Source organism: Macrotis lagotis, chromosome 3 (assembly GCF_037893015.1).
Source record: "Macrotis lagotis isolate mMagLag1 chromosome 3, bilby.v1.9.chrom.fasta, whole genome shotgun sequence".
Lineage (NCBI taxonomy): Eukaryota > Metazoa > Chordata > Mammalia > Peramelemorphia > Peramelidae > Macrotis > Macrotis lagotis.
In genome coordinates this window covers 240,743,538-240,753,883 of record NC_133660.1, presented here as the reverse complement: position 1 = coordinate 240,753,883, position 10,346 = coordinate 240,743,538, and the positions used below count along the sequence as shown (strand labels likewise).

General features: G+C 37.7%; 1 pseudogene; it reads right to left on the bottom strand.

Moving 5' to 3' along the window:
- Positions 1-510: 510 nt before the first annotated feature.
- LOC141516501 (large ribosomal subunit protein uL18-like) lies at positions 511-8,538 on the bottom strand (annotated as a pseudogene).
- Positions 8,539-10,346: the final 1,808 nt, after the last annotated feature.

Sequence of the window (10,346 nt, the reverse complement as noted above, 5' to 3'; positions counted from 1 at the left end):
TAATACCATATGGCTGTGAATCACTGGAAAAATAAAAACTTCAGGTGACCCAACAGGCAATGGAGAGATGTATGCCAAACCCAGGTCCTCCTGACTCCAGGGCCAGTGCTCTATTCACTGTGCCACCTAACTGCCCCCATTTAGCAATATATTGCTAATAACGATGCCCATGTAAGAATGTAAGGGATATTATCCAGGTAATTGTGTTATTCAAAAGAATTGGACCAGTCATGTAGTAGGAGTGAGGGACAACACATTGAGGGATATCTGGAGAAAGTTAAAAGACCTAAAAGTCTTTTAATACAATGAGTATTTTTTGATTGGGGTTTTATGAGATGTGTGGTGGAGCAATACTTCCTAGAGCCTTATCGTGTGGCCTGAGCTAGCTTTTCCTAAACCCCTTTCCCACATAGATTGTTACTATTTTCCTTAAAAAGCATTTTGTTGTTGTTCAGTAAATTTATTGGCATAATCTGAAAATCTTCATAGAAAATTACAGATTTTGATGTTTTAACTGTTAACTGCACACTCCTGGGTTCTGAGGAAACTCACCTTCTGAACAACTGTCTTTCTCCTGGGCAAGGGACATTTTGAAAGGTTCTATCTTTTTTTTAACTTTCCTCTTGGGTTTCTTTTCATACACTGGATTCTCCCGGATACCAGCATAAGCTTTCTTGAACAACTCCTCCATCAAGTCGGGAGTTATGTTATTCTTTATGGACAGTGAGAATTGATTTTTATAAGCATCTTCATCTTCTTCCATGAGATAGTGCATATAATCTGCAACATTTTGGCCCATGATGTGTTTTCTATGTACTTGAACATTGAATTCCCTGCTTTTTGAATCCTACTCCAGGAAGTGTTTGGGACTGTGAGGAATAGACAAACCACCATTCACTGCTCCCATAAGGGCCCCAAAGACTTTGTTTCCAGTAGTAGTTCTGGCAAGACCTGCATGCTGGTAGCATGGAAAAGCACTAGGCTGACCATCAATGCTTTCCACATTGTACTCATCCCCAATCATGTCCACCTGTCCTTCATAGATCTTGTCCATGTCAAATTTGTTAAGAAGCCTGCATGCCAGCAGTAGGTCTGTACAGTAAACAGCAGCATAATTTGTCAGGCCAACCTTCACACCATCTTTGGGTAACTCATGGTCATAAGCTGCACAGACAATGAGATCCCCTTCTATATGGGCTTAAGAAATCTGGCAGACGATATCTCAGTTGGTGACTTGGATGCTCATCCTATATTTTGATGTGCCATATTTGTTTTTATCCTTGATTAATAAACATTTCTGGGACTTCCGGCCAAGATGGCGGAGAGAAGACAGGCACAGTTCTAAAGTCTCCTGATCTCTTCACCATCTATCACATGAAACAAACCTCTTAAAAGAAATCCGACTAAAAAAAAAAACCAGAAGGAAATGCCAAGAGAAAGAACATCTACCTCAGGATTTGTCTCCAGCAGGAGCTGTGGCTGAATTCAGGCGGGTGAGTCTGGGCCCAGAGGGAGGATCAGCCCCAATCAACCAGACTAGCAGATGAATTGAAACTGGGAGTCTGAGGGCCCGAGACCCAGACCTACCGGATCAGAGGTGGGGCTGGACCGTGGGGGCATGAGTCTGAGGGGAGCAGAGGCACTGGTGTTGGAGCTGTCCCCCTGGAGATCCCAGACAGGGCTGGGGGTAGAATTCTGGAGCAGGGGAGCTGTGGACACCATCCCTGGGCTTCTCTGGCCTGAGTCCCATTACAACTCAGACTTCTCCCCTAACAAACAAATGCAAACTACTTCTGGCTCAGGCCCAGGTATGTGAGCAGAAGAACCAGCCCAGCTGAGGAATGACCTCAGGCCAGGGTAAAGCCCACCATTGACTGAAGGCAAAAGAATTCAATACCTCCAACTCCTCCCTTCAAGGAAAAGGAGAGGGCCTCAACCAAGGTCACAGACACTCCAGAGAAAGCAACCAGCACCTCCTACTGGCCAGCCAGAGAAACCACACTCAGTGAGTAAAGCCTTTAGCGATCCCAAGCCCCTGTGAACCAGCCCCTCCAAAACTCAGGTCTTAGCAAAATGAAGAAGGGTCAGCGGAAAGGTGGATCCATAGAAAAATTCTTGGAAGGGAAAGACACTAACTCAGAGAGACCTGGAACCTCTGAGAAGAATACAATCTGGTCTTCAGCACAGAAAGACTTCCTTGAAGAAATAAGGAAGGAGTTTAAAAATCAGCTAGAAAATTTGGGGGAGACAATTAATACCTTGCAACAAGAAAACAAATCTTTCAGATCTTCAAATGGGCGAATGCAAAAAGAAATTAATTCTCTCAAAACCTCAATTGGTCAAATGGAAAGCTCTTTCAAAAGTAGAATTGACCAATTAGAAAAGGAGTTGCAAAAGGTTAACCAAGAAAACTCCTCCCCCCAAAAAAGAATGGAGTTTACAGAAACTAATGACTCCATGAGACAGCAAGAGTCAGTTAAACAAAATCAAAAAGTAGAAAAAATAGAAGCAAATGTAAAATACCTCATCAACAAAACCACTGACCTCGAGAATAGGTCGAGGAGGGGCAGCCTGAAAATTATAGGACTTCCTGAAAACATTGAAGAGAAAAAAAGCCTGGACTTAATATTACAGGATCTAGTGATGGAAAACTGCCCTGATATCATGGAATTGGAGGGCAAAGTAGGTATTGAAAGAGCACATCGATCCCCACCAGAAAAAGATCCTAAAATGAAAACATGAAGAAATGTTGTGGCCAAACTACAGAACTATCAGATAAAAGAGAAAATCCTGCAAGCAGCCAGAAAGAAACAATTTAAATATCAAGGAGCCACAGCAAGGATCACACAGGACCTGGCTGCATCAACTTTAAGGGATTGAAGGGCCTGGAACAAGATATTTCAAAGAGCATGGGAGCTTGGAATGCAGCCAAGAATCTACTTTCCTGCAAAGCTGAGCCTTCTCTTCCAGGGAAAAAGATGGACATTTAATGAAGTGGAAGGATTCCAAAAATTTCTGATGAAAAGACCAGAGCTAAACAGAAAATTTGGGCATCAAACAGGAGGTTCAAGAGACACATGAAAAGGTAAAAAAAAAGGGGGGGTGGTAAAAGAAAAAAAAATGCAATCCAGTAAGTTGAAACTAGCTATATCCCAGCATGGGGGTAAAAAAAAAAAAGATTCTCATAAACCTTGAGAAATGTAACTCTAACAGAGAGAATACACCTAGCCAGAAATGATGTACATTCATGACCTATCCATGAGACTACTATCTAATGGGATGTAACTGGCTTTAACCCCACTTGGGAGAAAGACTCTAATAACTCTCAGGAATTTTGACTCTGTTCAATACAATATACAGAACTAAAAGGGACAGACACTTAGAATTTTCTATGACTTAGATAGAATGATCTAAAAAAAAAACACTACTTCCCTAAAAAGGGGGACAGGAAAGAGATAGGAGGAGGGAGGGGATTGAATGGGGTAAATCTCATTACACTAAGAGGTACAAAAAACCCCTATGGTAATAGTGGGGAAGAAAGGAGCAGAGGAGAAACACCTGAATCTTCTTCTCATCAGACTTGGTTTAAAGTCAACCTGCACATAATCAGTTAATTTATAAACCATCTAACCTTTCAAGTATTAAAAGGGGAAAAGGGGAGGGGGGATGGAGAAAGGGAAGGGGAGTGGGGGAAATAAGGGGAAATAACAAAGGGAAGGGAAGGGAAAAGGGAAAAAGGGAAAGGGGAAAGAAAGGGGAGGGTGTGATATAGGAGGGCAAACACACTGAAGGGGGTGGTTTTCAGAAACAAAAGACTGGGGAATATGGATGAAACGGGGCGGGGGGAAGGGGGAAAATACAAACAGAGGGAAGATAGCACAGAGGGCAGTAAAGAATTTGTAATCATAACCTTGAATGTGAATGGGATGAACTCTCCCTTAAAACATAAGCAAATAGCAGAGTGGATTAAAAACCAGAATCCTACAATATGCTGCTTACAAGAAACTCATTTGAAGCAGAGAGATACATATACAGTAAAGGTAAAAGGCTGGAGCAAAATATATTTTGCTTCAGCTGAAGTAAAAAAAGCAGGGGTAGCAATCCTTATCTCAGACAAAGCAGCAGCAAAAATAGATAGCATTAAAAGAGATAAGGAAGGAAACTTTATCCTCCTAAATAAATGACAATAAAGTCATTCCAATATTGAATATATATGCACCCAGTGGGACAGCACCCAAATTCTTAGAGGAGAAGCTGAAAGAATTACAGGAAGACATAGACAGCAAAACTCTACTAGTGGGAGACCTCAACCTCCCGCTATCAGATCTAGATAAATCGAATCATAAAACAAACAAGAAATTAGGGAGGTAAATAGATTGTTAGAAAAATTAGATATGGTAGACTTATGGAGGAAACCGAATGGGGACAGAAAGGAATATACCATTTTCTCTGCAGTACATGGAACTTATACAAAAATTGACCATGTACTGGGACGTAAAAACCTAATGATCAACTGCAGAAAGGCAGAAATAGTGAATACATCTTTCTCATATCACAATACAATAAAAGTCATATGCAATACTGGACCAAGGAGATATAGACCCAGAACAAATTGGAAACTGAATAACCTCATTTTAAAAAATGAGTGGACCAAAAAACAAATTATAGAAAGAATTAACCATTTTGTCCTAGATAATGATAATAATGAAACAACATACCAAAACCTATGAGATTCATTCAAAGCAACTCTCAGGGGATATATTATAGCTCTAAATGCTTATATGAATAAATTGGAGAAAGAGGAAATCAATGAACTAAACATGCAACTAAAAAAATTAGAGAAAGAACAAATCAAAAATCCCCAATTAAGTACCAAATTAGAAATTCTAAAAATTAAAGGAGAAATTAATAAAAATTGAAAGCAAAAAAACTATTGAATTAATAAATAAAACCAAAAGTTGGTATTATGAAAAAACCAATAAAATTGATAAACCTCTGGTCAATTTGATTAAAAAAAAGAAAGATGAAAACCAAATTGCTAGTATCATAAATGAAAAAGGTGAACTCACCACCAATGAGGAGGAAATTAAAGTAATAATTTGAATTTATTTTGCCCAACTCTATGCCAATAAATTTGATAATCTAAGTGAAATGGATGAATATTTACAAAAATATAAGTTGCCCAGGTTAAATGAAAAAGAGATTAAATACCTAAACAACCCTATCTCAGAAAAAGAAATTCAGCAAGCCATTACTAAACTCCCTAAAAAAAAAATCTCCAGGGTCTGATGGATTCACAAGTGAATTCTACCAAACATTTAAGGAACAATTGGTTCCAATCCTATATAAACTCTTTGGAAAAATAGGGAAAGATGGAACTCTGCCTAACTCTTTCTATGAAACCAATATGGTACTGTTACCTAAACCAGGAAGAGTTAAAACAGAGAAAGAAAATTATAGACCTATCTCCCTGATGAATATAGATGTAAAAATCCTAAATAAAATCTTAGCAAAACGATTACAACAAGTCATCACTAGGATAATACATTATGATCAAGTAGAATTTATTCCAGGAATGCAGGGTTGGTTCAATATTAGGACAACTATTAGTATACTCAATTATATCAACAACAAACCTATCAGGAATCATATGATCATATCAATAGATGCTGAAAAAGCTTTTGACAAAATACAGCATCCATTCCTATTAAAAACACTAGAGAGTGTAGGAATAAATGGAGTGTTCCTTAAAATAATTAGCAGTATCTATCTGAAACCATCAACAAGCATTATATTCAATGGGGAGAGGCTAGAGGCATTCCCAATAAGATCAGGGGCAAAACAAGGGTGCCCATTATCACCACTACTATTCAATATTGTATTAGAAATGTTAGCATCAGCAATTAGAGAAGAAAAAGAAATTAAAGGAATTAGAATCAGGAAGGAAGAGACAAAATTCTCACTCTTTGCAGATGATATGATGGTCTACCTAGAGAATCCCAAAAAATCATTTAAAAAACTACTGGAAACAATTAGCAATTTTAGCAAAGTTGCAGGTTATAAAATAAACCCTCAAAAATCCTCAAGTGTTCTATATATGTCTAGCAAGAAACAGCAGGAAGAGCTAGAAAGAGAAATCCCATTCAAAGTAACCTCAGACAATATGAAATATTTGGGAGTCTATTTGCCAAGACAGACTCAGAATCTTTTTGAAAACAATTATAAAACACTTCTCACACAAATTAAATTAGATTTAAATAACTGGGCAAATATCAACTGCTCATGGATAGGTAGAGCTAATATAATAAAAATGACAATTCTACCAAAACTAAAGTATCTGTTTAGTGCCCTACCAATCAAAATTCCAAAAAATTACTTTAACGAGTTAGAAAAAATTGTAAGTAAATTCATACGGAGAAATAAAAAAGTCAAAGAATTGTCAGGAGTTTAATGACAAAAAGTGCAAAAGAAGGTGGCTTAGCCCTACCACATCTAAAATTTTATTATAAAGCATCAGTCATCAAAACTGTTTGGTATTGGCTAAGAAATAGAGTGGTGGACCAGTGGAATAGACTAGGTGTAAAAGCAGGAGATGATTACAGTAATCTGCTGTTTGATAAACCCAAAGAGTCTGGCCATTGGGATAAAAACTCCCTCTTTGATAAAAATTGCTGGGAAAATTGGAAGTTAGTATGGAAGAAACTTAGATTAGACCAACACCTCACACCCTTTACCAAGATAAGATCCAAATGGTTACAGGACATAGACATAAAAACCATTACTATAAGCAAATTAGAAGATCAAGGACTAGTCTACCTGTCAGATCTATGGAAAGGGGAACAGTTTATGACTAAGAAAGTGTTGGAGAACATCACCAAAAACCAATTAGATGATTTTGATTACATTAAATTAAAAAGCTTTTTGCACAGATAAAACCAGTGTAACCAAGATCAAAAGAAATGTAGTAAATTGGGAAACAATCTTTACAACTAATGATTCTGACAAAGGACTCATTTCTAAAATATACAGAGAACTGAGTCATATTTTTAAAACAAAAAGCCATTCTCCAATTGACAAATGGTCAAAGGATATGCAAAGGCAATTTACAGTTGAAGAGATCAAAGTAATCCATAGCCATATGAAAAAATGCTCTAAATCATTAATTATTAGACAAATGCAAATTAAAGCTTCCCTGAGGTACCACCTCACACCTCTCAGATTGTCCAATATGACCAGGAAGGTTAATGATCATTGTTGGAAGGGATATAGGAAATCTGGGACACTATTACACTATTGGTGGAGCTGTGAACTCATCCAACCCTTCTGGAGAGCTATTTGGAACTATGCCCAAAGGGCAACAAAAATGTACATACCCTTTGACCCAGCAATACCACCACTGGGTCTATACCCTGAAGAGATGAGGGAAAAGGGTAAAAACATTACTTGTACAAAAATATTTATAGCAGCCCTGTTTGTGGTGGCAAAGAATTGGAAATCCAGTAAATGTCCTTCAATTGGGGAATGGCTTAGCAAACTGTGGTATATGTATGTCATGGAACACTATTGTTCTATTAGAAACCAGGAGGGACGGGAATTCAGGGAAATCTGGAGGGATTTGCACGAACTGATGCTGAGTGAGATGAGCAGAACCAGAAAAACACTCTACACCCTAACAGCAACATGGGAGTGATGTTCAAGCTTGAAGGAATTGCTCATTCCATCAGTGCAACAATCAGGAACAATTTGGGGCTGTCTGCAAAGGAGAGTGCCATCTGTATCCAGATAAGGAGCTGTGGAGTTTGAACAAAGTACAAGGACTATTCCCTTTAATTTAGAAAAAAAACAGATAGCTTATTGTCTGATCTTGTTACCTCTTAGACTTCTCTTTTAATTTCTCTTTCATTACACCCAATTTGGATCAAGGTACAACATGGAAATAAAGTAAAGACTGACAGAAAGAATTTTGTGGGGGGGGGGAGGTGGAGGGAAGCAAGATTGGGGGAAAAATGTAAAACTCAAATAATATCTTTAATAAAAAATAAATTTAAATTTAAAAAAATAAACATTTCTGGATATAATAATCTATTTCCCCTCTCCCGTTATCCAGAATTTCACCTGGTATCTCTTGAAGTAGGCCTTGTATTTTATTGTTTTTTGAATTTTACAATTTTTCCCCAATCTTGCTTCCCTCCCCCCACCCCCCACAGAAGGCAGTCTGATAGTCTTTATATTGTTTCCATGCTATACATTGATCAACATTAAATGTGTTTTCCTTAAGGGAAAAATATATGAGAGATAGCAAAATTACATGATACCTTTTTTTTAAAAAAAAAATTAAATTAAAGGCAATAGTCTTTGATCTTTGTTTAAACTTCACAATTCCTTCTTTGGATACAGATGGAATTCTCCATTGTAGACAGCTCCAAAATGTCCCTTGATTGTTGCACTGATGGAATGAGCAAGTCCATCAAGGTTGATCATTACTCCCATGTAGCTGTAAGGGGGTACAATGTAGGCCTCATTCTTGACAAGTTTTACAAACCCCCAACCTGCCCAATGAGATCTGCACCCTAGGCATAGACCAACAAACCTTGCAATGCTAGGGATAAAAGAGTCCTTAAAAAGTATTGAAACCATTTTCAAGACTAATTTTGTTTAAGGGACTAATACTTAGGCTATTGACATAACTTCCTGATAGTTTAAGTTCAGAAAATTCAGGGCTCAGGAGCCACCTTTCCTTCCTCAGGTTTTAGAGTAAACAAAGTCTAGTTGTCCTTTGGTATCAAGAAGGACCATGGCAACCAACCAAGTGACTGCTGGCATGACTTGCACAAATATTTTATTTTAGTGAGGGGTATGGTATACAAGGCATCCTTCGCACTTGCCTTTATCAGAACTAGGAAAGAGAATTAATGGTGAATGTCTGGCCAAAATGGAGGCAGACAGGTGACATCCAATTGAATCAATACTATTTCCATGCTCAATATCCTTTCTCTGTACTAGCTAAGGAAACCTCCTTTTGTTAGCTGATAATGTTCTAAAAGTATCTCATTTGATACCAATCTTGAACCTAAACTACAGCTTAATTGAGTCAGACCTGGCCTGTGATATAATCAAGTCAAATGAAGTCAACAAAAACTTAAGTACCTACTACTGTGTGTTAGAGGGTATAACTAAGATTTATGAAGAATGAAAAAAGTATGAATTGAGATTGTCTTCTGTATTAATAGTGGGACTACCTATGTGGATGACATCAATCAACCAATCCACAAGTATTAATTGAACACTTATCATGTACCAAGCACCAGACTAGGGGTGTGTGTGTGTGTGTGCATGTTGGGGAGGGAGATACAAAGACAAAAATAAACAGTCCCTGCCTTCAAGAAGATTGCTATCTATGAGATGATAATGATACTTATATAGCTCTTTAAAGTTTACACAGACTTTTATAGGACAAAAAATAATTAAGGACTTTCTAATTGACAGCTGCTGAATAATGTGACATTATTAGTTCATGAGAAAGAGCCTGAATTGTAGAGACTCTATTATAGAGAAGGAAAGACTTGGGATGGTAAGGAATATGCTATTTTTGTGAGACCACATTGGGGATATTCAGCTTTAGCATAGCAGCACTGTGCATTTCTACAAACTGCATCTTATATGATGAAGCAACTGGGTGATCAGGAAGACCTGAATTCAAATCCTGTCTCAAATGTTTATTAGCTGTGTGACCTTGGGCAAGTTTCCTGACCTGTAAAATAGGAATAATAATAATAGCATCCACCTCTTAAGGATAGTCATAAGGATTAAATGAGATAAATAAATGCTGGTAATTATATGTTTCTAAAATATGCTGTTGTTCTTGTTTTTATATCCACCTGGATGTATAACCCAGATGACCTCTAATTTCAGAAATCTTGTACCATGATGCTCCTTAATCTAGCCTGTTAATGCCAGAGGTATGAGCAGAGGGTAGATGCATCTTAGAGGAGAAGCCTCTGCTATAGGTCACTAGGGCATTGACCCTGTGGGAAAGCAGTTTCTACATAGAGAGCTCTGATCAAGGGTAAAGAAAGGAGGTTCTCCATTTTTGATCTCAAGGGGACAGAAAAGGAACAGTGAAATGCTTGAATCTAAGTAGGTGGAAAAATAAGGTGGAACAATAACCAACCTAAGGAGAATTATCTAAAGGGAAATTAAGTTGTGGATTGGGATTGGAACAAAATGAATTAACCAAAGTAGGTTTATTTGGTCATAGCAAGGAAAGGATATTCAGCAAGGATACAGCATTGTTTCCCTTGCATGTAGCTTCTCTAATTCTCTGTTGACTTTACTATATCATCAGT